The 15,519-nt window shown below is 45.9% G+C and overlaps 1 pseudogene; it reads right to left on the bottom strand.

Annotated features, from left to right (window-relative positions):
• Positions 1 to 291: 291 nt before the first annotated feature.
• LOC144368134 (single-minded homolog 1-like) lies at positions 292 to 13,932 on the bottom strand (annotated as a pseudogene).
• Between the last annotated feature and the right edge of the window lie 1,587 nt (positions 13,933 to 15,519).

Raw genomic sequence — 15,519 nt, 5'->3', positions numbered from 1 at the left:
GCACCCAGAGCTTAGCTCCTCACCTGTGAAGTTGTCAGGACCAGGAGGGGTGCCCCACTAAGAGTTACAGCTTATGATTGGCTCTCTTGTCAGTCTCAGTTTTTGTTCACAACTTCAGTGATGTTTGCAGGTGGTGAAGCATAACAATGGAAGATATTTCGACTAGAAGCGCCCCTTTCACCAGTGCTAGGATGGGTGTAAGGTAGAGAAACAAGATGAGGCCCAGTGTGCCAGCTGGCCATCCCTGGGGCTCACACACCACCAGGGCCATTACCAGGATGAGGGTTTCCGTCAGTCGGTTTGCATGTGCTTAGGTTCCCACTCCCCACCACCCTGGGGAGCCACCCAGGTTGTTTGGGTGCAGAGCAGAGTGTTCTTACACAGGTGGTAAGCGCAGCGCAGATGGAAAGTGTCGCAGCCATGCACCTGGTGGCACAAGGTCTTCTCCATCAGGTCCTGAGATTCATACCCCATCAGCTCCGTCACCCTGTGGAGAGGATTTCGGGTGGGCTGGGTGCCCCAGTGCCCTCAACTCCCGACCAAACACAGTTCCAGACCTGGGTTCCCGCCCTCAGTTGCAGAACCTGGTTCATTGCCTCATCTGCAGAATGGGTCATTCAGATCAAGGGGAATCTCTCCCTGACTAAGAAGGGTTGCATTACACTAGAAACAGCCATTTTTGGTCCTGCCCACCCACCCGGAGTCCAGAAAGATGAGCTTCATGTCCAGGCTGGCTCGAAACATGAACATGTTACTGTGCAGCTTGATCTCCGTGACAGCGCTAGGAGGCAGCGAGTGACCCACAGCCACCAGGCCCACATTCTGGTAACAGCCGTCAAAGGGGGACATGTCCAAGCTGTATTGGCCGATCTTCAGGGAGCCACTGCAGTGACTGACCTGTGGCAGAGTGGGAGGGCGAAGGACTCACCCCACTCAGGAAGAGCCCCAGAAAGATGAGGAGGGGGTTGAAACATGTGGAAACTACTCAGCCAGAAATATTGTCTGGGCCATGCCCTTCTGGGAAGGGGCCCAAAGTGAGAGGACTCTAAAGTATCTCAAGAGAGTGACTGCAGGTACAACTGAACTCACTTGGGAGCTTGTAAAAATGAAGATGCCTAGACCTCCACCAACCCTAACTGTCTTAGGATGTTCAATCGCATTCAACCTGAGAACCACAGCTTTGAGCTGAAGCTTTGATTCTTAACTTCTTTGGAGGTCCAAATCTGGCGCTCGGCTTAAACTCCTAGGAATCCACCAAGGGTTCCTCACCACTTCAGAGGTTTTCAGCATTCTTCAGACCCATCTCTGAGAGGCCCATGGCTGTGGAGTACTAGGCCAGTCAGACCCAGTCTTTAAGCTTCATTTCCAGTAGTTCATACAGTTCGGGAACCGATAGAGCATCTGGACCCGCTGCTCTTTGAAACAAATGTACTACATATGGCTCACACAGGACTGTCCCTGATGTGAAAATGACCCTCAGACGCTGCAGATGCCTTGGGTCCCCTCCCCGTCCAAAACACTCAACCACTGCTGGGTGTCAATCTTTCACCTCAGTCACTTACCTTGTAGTCCCGCAGGTGAGGCCAGCCTTCTGCTTGGCTAAGACACACTTCATCCTCAAGAAGAAGGAGCGCTCGATCTCGTGCTCTGAGAGAGAGAGAGAGAGAGGAGCAGAGGGAAGATCAGGACATGAGACATGCGACTGAGCGGCTCCAGCCATGGCAAACTTGGGGAAAACCACAAACTGAGCGCCATGTGCTTAAACATTGCAGACAAGTGTCTGCCTTACACTGTACAAAGTGATGGTGGTAGGGTGGGTGGGCAGTGGGCACTGCGGTCATCTCGTTGTGGTCAGAAGGGTGGATGTATTCAAAAATGCTGTTTCTGGTCAGCTCTATTTGTAAAGACAAGAGTATCATCACCTGTGCAGTAATAGAATGTCCCATGGAGAAGCTGAAAACTTGGTGTGTGGGGGGGTCTGTTGGGCCATGAAAACAGGAGCCAGCAATTGGCCCTGAGTTCTGATTTCATTTCTCCCCTTGCTACCTATTGCATCCTATGTACACCTCAGCTCCCTTATCTGTGAGATAATAACTAGTAGTCGTTATAGTAGTAGTAGTAGTAGTAGCAGCAGCTCTGGTAAAGAGTATCTTACCAGAAAAAAATAAGTATCTGGCTTATTGTAAAGCCTCAAAAAAGTAGCAATTGCCTGGGCTTTGGGTGGAAGCTAATGGATAAGGGAAGTCTAGGAATGAGAAGATCCAGACCTGTTTAATGAATCCCTCCATCAGCTGAGAAGTCTCTAGCCCAGAAATGCAGACATCAAAGGATTGGGGAAGCCCCACCCTCCTGCTTCCAACTCTGGCTGTAAACACTGCAGGATGGAAGTGTAGACCATTCACTACCTGAGAAAGACCCAGGTGAACTGAGGCTGTCTCTGATATGTACATGATCTTCCCATCTGGGGCCCCCACAAAGATGAAGCCGTCCAGGGTCTGGGAGGCAGAAATAGAGTGAATGGAGAGGCTTCTGGGCCATCTGTTGAAATGCAGGGGTGGGGAAAGGCAAAAGTTAGAAACATTCAGACACAAATGCAGAGAGATAGAAAAGAGAGAGACTGTTGGGAAACAGGACATAGAACCAGTCACAAGAGGCCCTCCTTTTTTTTTCATTCATTCCAATTTTGTAAGCATCTGAAGCATTTAACACACTAGAAGATATCCAGAGGAAGTTGTGGACAATGCTCATGTTGCATAGGCTCAGGATTTACCAAAGGGGACAAAGAAAACATGTTTGTAATAGACATGAACACAAATTCTGGAGATAAATCACAGAAGTAGATTAGGTTCTACTGAAATAACCAGAGGTTTTCTGTGTCAGGCTTGAAGGGCTCTGTAGGGATGTTGTTAGATCATGAAAAGAATAATAGCAGTGTTTGGGAAAGATCCGATCCCTACTGCACTGGTCAACATGGACGAACCTAGAGTCTGAAATCTATAGAGACAATTAAGCTGGTCAATGGCACTAGAAAGTGTACAGGAAAGGGGTATTTAGGAGATGAGAGAAGGGGAGTCAAAGATGCCTTACAGGAGCTGATGCTTGAGAAGAACTTTGGAAAGGGAGGTTGGGCTAGAGAAGGGAAGAAGAGCATCCTAGGCAGAAGGGATAATGTGGCAAAAGCAGGGACTTTGCGGGAGGATGAATCTGATGTATTCTGAAGTGATGTGCTTGGTGTACTACAGGTGGAGCTGAAAAAGTACACCCACAATGAATTTTTGAAATGTGGAATGTCAATTTGAGGAATCTGAAGTTGTTCTTATAGATATATAGGATTCCAACAGAGGTTTTCTAAGCAGGAAAATAACATACTTAGATATATTATTTTAATCTTGGAAATGACCTACAGAAGGAAGGAAGGAATGGGGGTGAAGACGTCGGAACAGATAGCTGCAGCGGAGATGGGTCAAGTCTGAAACTGAGTGATCACAAAAGAGATGAAGAAAGATGAGAATCTTTGCCTCTGAGCTGTAGCCCCAGCCCTGAGCCCCCTATTTTGTAGGATGAACAAGTTGAGGGAGGATAAAAAAATGGACATCTAATTCTTAATGTCAAAATGTGGTGGGGCCTTTGTAGAGCCTAATGGGTAGAAGAGCTGACAGACTGCAGGGATGTTGGAGCAAATGGGGAAGGGAGTGAGCCACTGAAATAAGGAATGGAAGTCAATCCTACCAGAAGTTTGGGGTAAAAAAAGAAGAGATATTGGGTAAGAGCTAGGAGGGGTGAGGGATTGTCTATGGGTTTCATTTTCTTGTTTATATTGCCAGAAGAGATTGGCTGGGATTATGGTAAAATGGGGGGACAGCTGAGAGACATCTGATGAAAGGTGTTGAAATGAAGGGAATTACAGCACCTTTTCTAGATAAATTCAAAAGTATGGAAGCCAGGCCAGCAAAAAAAAGCTCATACCCTTTTTTCTTTGTTCAGTGCAACTAAAATCTCTTGTTTCTTGAGGGAAAAGAGTATGGGTACTAGTAGAACATGAAGGCTGTGGGACCCTGTGGAGAGATTATGTTCATTCGGGTCCTGGAGGAAGAATTGAGGGCTTCCCTTAAACTTCTTAGGTTCCAAGCTACCACTTCCAGTGGACTTGAATAATAATAAAGAGGGTGTGTGGTAGGGGACAAGTGTCAAACCTAAAAATGCCATCGGGAGTTTTATTATTTAAAATATTTGTTCTGTGACTTAGGCCGGCAACAGACAATTTTAAACCGTGTGCACTGCAAACAACAATGTAATCGGCACCTCACATGGGTTCAACTCATTACCTGGGGGTGTGTATGTGTGGAATCCAGAGCCTGGCCTGGCCTGGGGCCAGGGGGAGTCTGGGAACTATGAGGAAGTGATGAAATGAGTTGCAGACCCAGCTGGAACCCCAAAATGTAGGCTAAAGCACAGATGGGCACTTCTACCAGATTCCTGTTATTTCCTTGGGAAATCCTTTATTTCAGATGGTTCTGTGGCTCTATCTTGGCAGCTTGGCCCTGGGCTTCCAGTTCCAGTGGATGGAGAGATGACAAAAGATGCCCCCTGCCTTGGTCTCAGCACCCTGATGGAGCCTTGCTGGGCTGTTTTCCACACCCCAAACCTTGGTTGCCACTTGCCTCCCTCTCAGCCTGGAGAGTCGCCCTCCGCCCATCCTTGCCTAGGTAAAAGCTTTAGTTCTAATTTGGAGATGCTGTGAGGCTGAGAGAGCCATGTCCAGAATGGATCTTTTTACATTTTACTTTTTAGTTAGTTAGTTTTTAAGAAAGCAGAGGCCCATCCAGGAAACCAGGACCTGGAAGGATGTGAGCCACTGGGAGACGTGTGTCCTACCTGGAGGATATGGGAGCCCAGTTCGTGGCCAATGTGGTCCAGGGGGCTGGTCCGACTTGAGTTGCCCCCTGCCTCACCAAGCCCTGGGAAGAAATAGAAACAAACTTTAGTATCAGAATCCCAGCCCGAGTGTCAGTTGGGGACCAGTTTGCATTTTTTTGTGATTTGTTACCCATTAATGCAAGAAGCCCCTGATAATATTTCCCATCCCCTCCACCCAACCTGCACAGTGGGAAAAGGTTATTCCAGAGAATAAATTTTGTCCCCTCCCTGGGTTCCGAACAGAGGCCAACCTCTGGCTCTGAGGGAACCAGGTGTCTCAGCTAGGAAGGCTCTCCTGGAGTGCTTTCCTGGCTGGACCTCAAGGGGCCTCTGCGCTAGAGAAGCCCCCAACATTACACAACAGCGATCACTTTTGCGTAGGTTCACTAGGTTGTTTAAGGAAAGGAGAGACACTCATTTATTGCCCAAAGTTTTCATCATCGTCCTTACCAAGAGGCAGAGGATGTCCCCCCACATAGTGAACCTCTGCCCGCAAAGTGGCCCCAAAAAACTGGCCAGGTTCATCTGGTCCCTGGCATCCTCTGTGATTGGCTGCGTGACTTTCTAGACATTCTCCTCTCCTGGATCTGACTTTAATCGCCTTCGAAAAAATCCTTGAGCTTGCGGTTGACTTTCAGTCTGACGCTTACCAGCATCCCTTCCTAATCCTTCATCTTCCTTTTCCTTGTGAGCCCCAGCATTTCACACCCTAGTCCTGTCCCCTCCACCTCCAAAAAGGGGCAGGGGGACTTTCCTGAAGTCGGTTACCCTGAGGTGCTAACAATTTCTTAGCAATATTTTCATTGCATTCTTGACATAGAAAGTAATTCCATTCTCTACTTGTCAGGTACCGTCTCCTATTAACAAGGACAGTCCATTCATCTCCTCTGTTACCAGGTTAAGATCTTTTGAGGCTTTTTATGGTGATGCCTAAAACAGCAAACCTTCAAGACTCTCATGGTTGATTTTTTAAAAATTAATAGTCTACTCTATTACCTGTGTACATAAAGAAATAAAAAGGCAGAAGAAACTTGGACAGAGCTATGTTGAATTTGTTATAGATAATATCTCTAACGGGGCTTGTGGAATGATATCATCTAGAGAGTGAAGTCCTTCCATTCTTACATCATTGTACAAGGTTTAACATGACATCTTTTTATTTTTTTAGATGACCTTCTTCATTAGGGGAACATTCTTAAAATGTACGATGACAAAAACACACTAAATGTGGCGCTGGGAAGAATCTTTCACAATTAAGCAAGGAGTTAGGTTTTTTTCAAGGTGTTGGCCAGGAGCTGCTTCCTAAGCAAGCAATCAAAATCCTGGCAAAGAGTAACACTGAATGCCCCTTAAGCTCAAATAGGGTCTTTCTGGGCGTTTGAACATCTAACTAAATCTAAAGATTTCAACACCGCTTGGTAAACACTGAGGTCCCTGCCTGCAAAGGGACTCCTGACAATCCCCCCGTGCAGACTGACCCCCTCCTGTCTTTTTAGCCCACCCCAACTTCCCTCCCCAGAGTGACTCCACTGCCCTGGTTTCTTTCCTTCTCTGTACCATTCCAGGAGGTCCTTGTCACAGTCACCTGTAAACACCCCTTCGTGTTGTCTCCTTCCACTTTGCTCCTCATGATTAAACCAATCTATTCTCCTTGATATCTGGCACCACATTTTCTTTTCTTTTAAGTCTCTGTTCAGACATTGCTACCCAGAAGAAGAGTCAGAAAGAGCTGACTGTGGAGGCTAACAGGGTAAAGGAAAAGGACCCTGCAGAGAGTGCCGAACTACATGGTTTGCCAACATATTATCAACCACCATAAACTACTGAGAGGGTCATCTGGCATCCCAGGTATTTCCCTGTTTCATGCTGATTGGTGGCTGCTAGGGTTGCTATGGATCGCCACCTAGCCTGACTGAGTCAGGGACACCTGGCACAGCAGATCTCTCCGGTTATTTGTAGATAAACAACTTAGCAGGGTGGGAATGTGCCTAGGAGAGCTCTGTGGGTTTTTCCAAGGACAAAGATGATGTCCCTTCCTTGGACAGGTTTTTCACTAAGTCTTCCTTGTGTGGGGAGACCGACTGAAGCCCCCAGAAGTGTTGGAAACCTGTGCATGGCCAACAAACGTCTTCAATGTGAAATTCTGTTAGTCTCCAGGAGCGCCTACCCTACCAAATGATCTGAAGATCTCCCGGGCTGGGCTGTTAGGGGTCGGGGTGGGACACTGGTCTAGGACTTGCAGCCACCCTCCACTGTTTCTGGTATCAGGTAACGGCCTTATTATTATGTCCTATGAGGGAAAATAAGACCTTTTAAAGGTCAATAAACAGCCCATCAGGGACGGGTTAACAGAGACCTCCCTCCCCCTCACTTATCCACTCTCCACCCACCCCCACCACCTTTTTAAGGAACCTTTTTGCTTTCACAAAGCATTGCCTTCTCTTTTGGTTTCCCTTGGAAATCTCCGTCACTCGGTTGAGTCTGGCTTAAGGTTTTATAAGGAACAGGCTACCCTCACCTGTCCATCTTCCCTGACATAATACCAGGATGAACTCGCCCTTTGGGGTGCAGAGGACACTCCCCCAAGCCTGCATCAAGGGTCCTCCTTTCCAAAAGTCTCCAAGTGGGCCAGAGACCCCTCTCCATGGACCCCCTCCCTCTTGCGTTCAGTGTCATGCTCTGGCACCCAATTTCAGTTGCGAGGGGGGAAGCTGAGATTTCCTTTCTGCACTTGACCTACTGCAGAAAATTTGCAAATCCTTTTGATTGTATGTTTAAAATGAGGAGGAAACCAGCTCCCTTGGTGGTGGGATTACAGTGGGAACAAGATCTAAAGAATCTCTTGTAATTCGGTGAGGCCGAGGGAACAGGGTTTTGCAAAGGAGAAAAGGAGCTCTGTGAGGGAGGCGATCACTAAATCGTTTTTTTAGACAAAAAGATTTTCCCCAGCTAAAGTGGCTGAAGACAAAAAAAAACATTATCTATTTTGGAAGATTTCCAAGATATGCCACATTAACCTTAGAAGACAAATTTTGCTTCTCCCAGGCCCCCCTCTTTCCTTCAAGTCTGGTTTATCATATTTACATAAGTAGCATTAGAAGGGATGTATCTATTATGGATCTAAAGGGCTAGCTCACATTTCACGTGAAAACCCCTGTAAGTTTCAAGGTTGCTTTACCCTTGGTTCAAGGTGCCATTTCCATTTAAATACCCCCTGACCCAAGGATTACCTCGATGGACTGACTGCATGGGTTTTGTAATTTTCTGAAAATGAGATTTTGATTTATAAAACAAGAAACCAATTAGTAACCAAATGAGGCTAAGTAGGTCCACTAAAATTGACCTAATCCCACAGGCACCATTTAGGCCCATTCTTGCCGAATGAATAATCTGCTTCAGTCTAGCTGTGCCCAAAGCATCATCCAGCTGTGTTATTGCAAGCAGCAAAAATAAATGGATTGAAGTTTTCCTTCCAAATGAATTTCATACCCTTGACAAAATACAGATTACAGACCCTGCATCATTGCTGCGTTCACTCTGACAGGAAGAGGTGGAAGGAAAGAGCGTGTTCTTTCTTGTATTCTGTACACCCTCTACTGCCTCAGAAATGCATGCTCCCTGTAGTTGTTCCTGGGACCACTATCTACTCGATGGATCAAGGTATGCCTTTCAGGCAAGAAGGGGATAAATGCATAAACTAGAGAAGCTGTCCCTCCTTTGGACGACCACCTAGAGACTGGGGCTGGGAAGACCCTGGAAGGCACAACTCCTAATGTTTAGTCCGAAGTCATTTGTCCAAGCTACCTGGGGTCAACTGCGACCAAGGGTGAGGGGGAGAAGGCTGGACCAGGAAGGAAATCCCAAAGCCTATGTATCCTGCAGAGCCTGGGCATCATCACTGAACACAAATGCTAGAATTCCTCTGCCACCTTGATACCACGCCACCTTGGTGTTGGGGTTTCCTGCGCCTCTGCAGCTGGACTCTCTGGGGAAGAGAGATGGAGATGGACACTTCCCATTGAGACAGACTCCTGGATCAGTCCTTGGGCAAAAGGTCGACTGGGGAATGGACATGCACCCTCTCCCTCCTCTAGTGCAGGGGCACTTCTAAGCCACCCAGCCTGTGTGACAGTGCTCCCTAGGGCATCGATGACCCTGCCCTGCCAGGCCTTGTCCTGCACCAGCTCCCCGGGGCCCCACAATGTATGACTCTCCTCTGTCTGCAATGCGTGTGCCCTGCCTTCCTTTGCCTGCCACTCAGGGGCCAGAGACGCTCTGTGGCTGTGCCTGAGAAGCCACTAATGTTACTGCAAATGTGGGAATGGGGTGACTGGGCCACTGCAGAGAGAATGGGACTCACTGTGCCAACTTAATTGGCCTTGGACCTTCAGACCTTGATACAGGTGAAATGAACTTGAGACTGTGATATGGTAGCTGTCCCTAGCCTAGGCTGAGCCACAAAGGCACAGTAGTCGCCCACTGTGTGGGGAGACCTGAGGAGGAAAATTTGTTTCATTGTGGACATTCTTTTAGCATCCTCAGAATAGCAGGACCATTCCTAAATAATTGGGATTCCTCTTCCTAGCATAAAATTTAAATTTTTGTGGATCAAAGACTGGCAATGAATAACCCACTAAAATCATTAATATTATAAAAGTCTGAAACTTTTTTAAAAAACAAAAATTCCTGGATCTATAGAGAAATGCAGCATCAATCCGTGGCTTTGTATTCTGTGTCACCATTTGTCAGGAAAAGTTTCAAGCTACTGGGATTCCCTAGAACTGAAAAACAACTCTTGTAGAAATCAGGTTTTTTACTCTGTAAGCTTAGTATTGTTTTAGCTTCAAGTACATGATCATACCTTATTTGAAATCATCACCATAGCTTTTTATACCTGTTTTTTTAATATTTTTTCAGGTTATTATTTTTTGGTAGTTATCTGTCTCCTTAAGAAAAAAAGTGTTCCTCCCACCCCAGTGGCTAGACCTACAATTTCTAGCAAATAAATCTGCCTTGCAAATAATCTGCACAAAATTTAGTTCTTCACTCCACATTTTAAATCAACATCAAAACTAGAATCAAACAGAGAAAATCAGTGTAGAGCATAAACTGTGCGTAAAGGCTTTAAATGAGAAAAACTTCTGTAAGAAAATAAACATGGAAACTTAATGGTCAATCATTTCCTTGAGCAGAAAGAAAAACAGTCTTGAATCACCGATGCACGTGGGAAATGGGCGCCGCTTTCTTTTCTTAAGTTCTCTGCTTCAAAAAATATAATACAATTAGGGATTTCAATCTAGAGATGAATATTATAGAAAGGGTCTGTGGAGGTTTGCTTATTCATACTCTCTTTCCTGAACACTCACTCATTTCAATTGTGATTATTTTTATTTTCTAAAGAGGTTTTGACAATGAAATGGCAGATATTACCAAGACGGAACAGCTATAGACTTGAAAACATATTTGATTCCTTCAAAGTTCATTCCACATGCCACTATGCCCAGTAAAATTGCATTATAGATGGATAATTAATATGTATTTCTTTTTAGTTGAATTTGTCCTATTTAGCACACAAACAAGGTCAAGACATCTCTTTTTTATCCTGTCTTTCCAGCTTTGATAGCACGTAAGATTTATATATTTCTACATGCCTCAATCTTTCCTTTTCTAGACTATTTAGAAAAGACTATTATCAGTCAGAAGATATGTGCTTTTAATGATGTCACAATAATGTTATCAGAATTTCTTTTTTACTTTACTTTTTTTTACTATTAAATCTCAAATTCAACATAGAAATCTAATGTTTTATTCTTAATTATTTGGAATATCCATATCCCATCCTCTTTTCTCTATCATTCCCCCTTTATTAGTTTATTATTCTCTACTCAGGTAAAATAAGTTTAAAAGCTGAAACAGGCCACCAAATAAAAGCTAATAGACTCTTGAGTGAAAAACCACACTTAGCAAGGAAGATTGGAAAGGAAATGATCTATATTTTAATTATTTTTCTCCTTTAAAAATAAGTATGGGGAATTTTATTTGTTCATTTAATTTATAGCTTTTTGCATTGTACGGTAATATAGTTGAATTTGATATGAACAAAAAACCCCAAATTTTACAATCTCATTATGCCTATAGCTATGTCACCAGATTTATAATTATTTGAGAGTGTCTTACAAGAATCTTTGTGTAATGGAATATTTACCATAATAATCTCCGACGTTTGCTCTTCAGTCCTATTGCATCCGAGATGACTCTGAGTCCCTTTATGCAAAACATGAATCCCAGGTAACTCTTTCCGACCACCCACTGTGAAGACAACAGCATCAGAGCCTAAGAGATCTGTGGCTCCGCCATCACACCCTTGCCCCAATTCCGAGAAACTGCTGTGAAGGGGCCTCGGCGCCCTCAGTTTTCCTAGCAAGGATCAGTCATTTTTGTTTGTTTTTTAAGATACAAAGAAAGGAGCAGCGGGACTGAGCACCCTGCAAATAATGCTCGCCTTCCCTCACCCATGTCAGCCACGTTCTCCAGCCTACTGGGAACCTGCCCAAAAAACAAAATACATATTTTGGAAGACCCTCAGAAGATCTTCAGCCTTGGGTCTCTGCACTGGCGCCCAGGCCAGGCACACGTCCCAGGAAAGTAAGTTTCAGCCAATCAGAATCCTCCACAGCTCTGCGGACAAAGCCTTTCAGGCCCGACCTTGGCAGATCTGGAGCTGGGTCTCTGTAACGTGGGTCTCAAGTCTGAGGGTTTCTCAACAAGTGGCACTGACTCATCAAGCCCCTCGGGGCTCCAGAAGGGAAGAGACCCAGCAGGGGAGGTAACCCTGGGGGTACTCAGCGCCAGGTTAACAGGTGGCACACTCACCGGCAGCCGCTTCGCAGGCGCCGGGGGAGGGAAGCTTCCCAGCCTAGCACCCCCAGCCTCAGAGCTGGGACGACGCTGGGCCGGCCTAGGGTGTCTTCTGCTTTACCTACCTTCAGTCCTGGAGGGCTGCAAAGGGTGCGAAGACGCCCACCTCTTAATTGTACTCATGTCTATGGTCCAACTGAACAACTATGCCGGCCTCTCCCATTCCCGCTAGCAGAGAGGTGCAGAGCATTCCCTGGCTCCTGTCCCTTGATCATTAATTGGGGGAGGGGTACGTGACGGAACTAGGAGGATGCCGGCTTTGGGACGAAAGAGGTGGTTTAAGAATCCTCCTCCTCGGTTGTTGCCAGTATTATTCCTAATTGGAAGCCCAAAGCGCCCCTCAGTAACTTCTTTACAGCTCAAGGCGCTTAGCTTCCACTTCACTCCCGGGATCCCTTTCTCCCACCCTTTCTCAATGCCACTCACCAGTCTTCCCACCTCCTATTGGCCGGATGCGCCTGCGGGGCAGCGTTCATTGGCTAATGGAGCTGAGTGATGACAGGACGCCCCCACTGCCCCCAAGTGCCCCCGTCTGGGCTCCCAGTCCTACCACCCGCGGGGCCACCGCAAACCTAATGAGACCAGGGTGCAGGGGTCCAGTTGCCAAGCTGCCACCGTCTTTCCGGGCCTCTGGGGCCTGCTGGGTGTTGTGCACGCCCCGTGCTATCCCTGCTCCCCTGGTTGGGTGTCTGAGCACTCAGCTTGACGCACCAGCGTAATGGTGCTGAGAGCACTTAGAGGTTGTGTGCTGCAACCCCCAGGGTGCAGAGGGCGGGCTTGGAGGCTGGGGCTGCTGGCAGGCAATACCGTTGCTTCCCGGAATGAGCAGTCTGCCCAAACGCTATTTTCTCTCCCATTTCTCTGAAACCAGAAGGACACCGAATTCATCACCAGAAGAAATAAATACAATGCCTGTCTTTACTCCCAAAGAAGAGCGTCTTTTTTGAAAGGCGTCGGATTTGTGGCTCATTTGCTCACTGTGGAAATCTCTGTTGGGGGAGTTTCTTCCTATGGCAAGCAGCAAATGGACACTAGGAGAAAAGAGGCTATATTTCAGGTCCAAATAGAAGTGATTGACAGATATCTCACAACAACCCATTATCTTAAATATCAGCCGAGTCTTTAGTTGGGTTTTGTTTCAAAAAATAAAAGCCCAACGTGAATATTCTTTACAGAAAGGATACAGTCTGCAAAATTGAACTTAAAATGTCTACAATTCCCCACTAGGAGCTTTTTAAACGAACGCTCCCAAGTGTTGTTGCTGACAAATGATGGTTTAGAGATCCTCTAATTTGGATTGCCCTTTCTTTCTGTCATCTGAGAAAAGACAACAGATAGCAAGTCCCAGAATTGGTTTCCTAATTTGAGAATATCTTGAAAATGCAGAATAAATTTCCTATAGGAAGCCAAGAGACTGGGTCAATTCAGGATGTATTTGTATGAATATACCTCCTCACTTGCAGAACCATAGACATATAGAGGGATTATTATCTGATTTAGTTAGATGTAAGTAGATCTATCCATATCTAACAAAAATGCAGAATCTAGCAGTGTTCCTGCTTTCTACTGGATACAATTCAAACAAGTGGAATAAAAAAGAAAGTCATGTTTGGATTAGTAGTACTTTCAATTGAGCCCAGTATCTGATGTGTTGACAAAAGCACTGTTGGGCTGCTTCCCAACCAGACACATCAGAGGGACTGAACAGAAAGTATTAACAGGGCAGTAGAGGGAGCTAGGAAAAGGAAAAGCAACCTTGAGTTTATCGAGGACTGAATCAAGTAGGTAGGCTAAAATTCCCTTTGTATAGAATACAAATGTAGTAAATATGGGTGCATCTTCCTCATTGGGGTAGGCTCATTGTCTGGCAAGTTCCTACCCCCTTTGCTTTGAAATTCCTTCCAGTAAAGTCACTTACCTTGTGTGAACACCCCTCTCATTTTGAGATAGCTGGTCATGAGTGAGTCTGATTATGGAAGCTTTGTCCAGCTGAGAGGTGATAGCTGAGGGCAAAGGTAGTAATTCAGCAAGTTCATAAAACTCACTGTTTTCTTTCTCCCTCCTAGTCTGGGCAGCATTTTTGGACTTCTCTTTCATTGTGTCTCGTTCCCCCCCTTCTTCTTACAACGTGAGCTCCACAGATTCATCCAAAACCAAAAATCAATTTTCAATTAGATATCATACTTGGCAAAAACATAAGACATACTTTAAATGAAGAGGCTGAAGTCTGCACCAGGGAATGCAGTGCTGGTAGTAAAAGGACAGCACAGAGAACAGAAAATATCTTCTTTGAAAAAGTGTACAATAGGAAAGTTGCTGATCCACGGCAATTTGGGCAATCCTGAGGTTTCTAGTCTCATATGCTGTCAGGGCAACCGAGGAACCAACCTTTTCTTGTATTCAGTGCTGTGAACCCCATTCCTTGGACAATCTTTATCCTCCCATTTATGGCGCTGATTGCTGCTGAAAAAAAAAATACTCTAGAGAGGGGTGTGTGCCATTCTACTGATGTTCAGAACACCTTTAAGAGTGTTTGTTTAAAAATACAGACATCTGCTATCTCCTTGCTGCTCAATGGCATAAGCTCTAAGTTGATGTCAGCTTTCTGGTGTTATTTTCACATCTGGGCAACACCTGGCAAGAAGGGGTCAAAGGTTGGGATAGTCAGAAAAGGGGGAAAGAACCAAACAGATTTTGTGGGTGTTTCAAAACTGGAACCAGCTAGTGGGCTGTAATCTAGAAGGAGGAGTCATTTCTCCAGTGGGTGTAGCCACTTGGAGACCTACTCTGGGCAGTACGCATCACCAAATGGTGTACAGTAGCAAGAGATGGTTAGGAAGATTGAGATGTTATGTTGTCTGGTCGCTTTTACACAAAATTCCAGAAAGATCAGATAAGGTCAAGTCAGCTACTACAGTAGCGGTAGCAGTTGGAACCAGTGGGAGAGATTCGGAGGGCGTGAAAGAATCTTTCCTAGCTCTCCTCTTTCTGCCAGTGTGGACAGATATCAGGATAAGATGGAGCCACCGGGTGCAAAGCCACTTTAGGGTTAAGAAGCAGTTTTCTATTGTTCTAGACAGGATTCCAGTGAAGTCTGCAGCTGCTCTAAACCCTATCTCTTTTGCAAATAGCGTGCAGGTGTGGAAGTGCTTTTCTGGAGTCTGAAACCTGTACTCTGTAGGGACTCTGGTGGGCGGGGGCATGTGGAGAGCCTGCATTTCCCCCCTTTTCATGCAGGGTGAGTTTTAAACGGAAGAAATGTAGTATTTTTTCCTCAGAAGCAAAAGGGGAAAAATCAGTTTTGAAGTTTTTACACCAAAGGCGGATGTTGTGGGCTGCCTAGCGGGTTACTCCAAGGCTCCAAGGTATTTCTTTTGTTGATGAACCCAGTAAAGGTCATTTAATAAACAAAGTGAACATAGGGCCCTGAGGTAACAGCCCCTCACTAAATCCTTGGCATACAACTGTGTGAGCCGTGTTTACCCAGAGAGTGAATCAGCACAGCGACATAACACCTGCTTTTCTAATCTCTGAACTCAGTTTGGAGCAAGGACTCTTTCACTTCCCCACCCGACCCAAGGACCCAACTTGGCACCCTCTTGGCAATCCCTCCCACCAGCCCCGCACGCATCTGTGCCTTGCCAGCCTGGGACGTGAACCCTGAACCAGAACTTCAGGTGCCTC

Source organism: Ictidomys tridecemlineatus, chromosome 2, assembly GCF_052094955.1.
Source record: "Ictidomys tridecemlineatus isolate mIctTri1 chromosome 2, mIctTri1.hap1, whole genome shotgun sequence".
Lineage (NCBI taxonomy): Eukaryota > Metazoa > Chordata > Mammalia > Rodentia > Sciuridae > Ictidomys > Ictidomys tridecemlineatus.
This window is presented reverse-complemented; position numbering and strand designations above follow the sequence as displayed.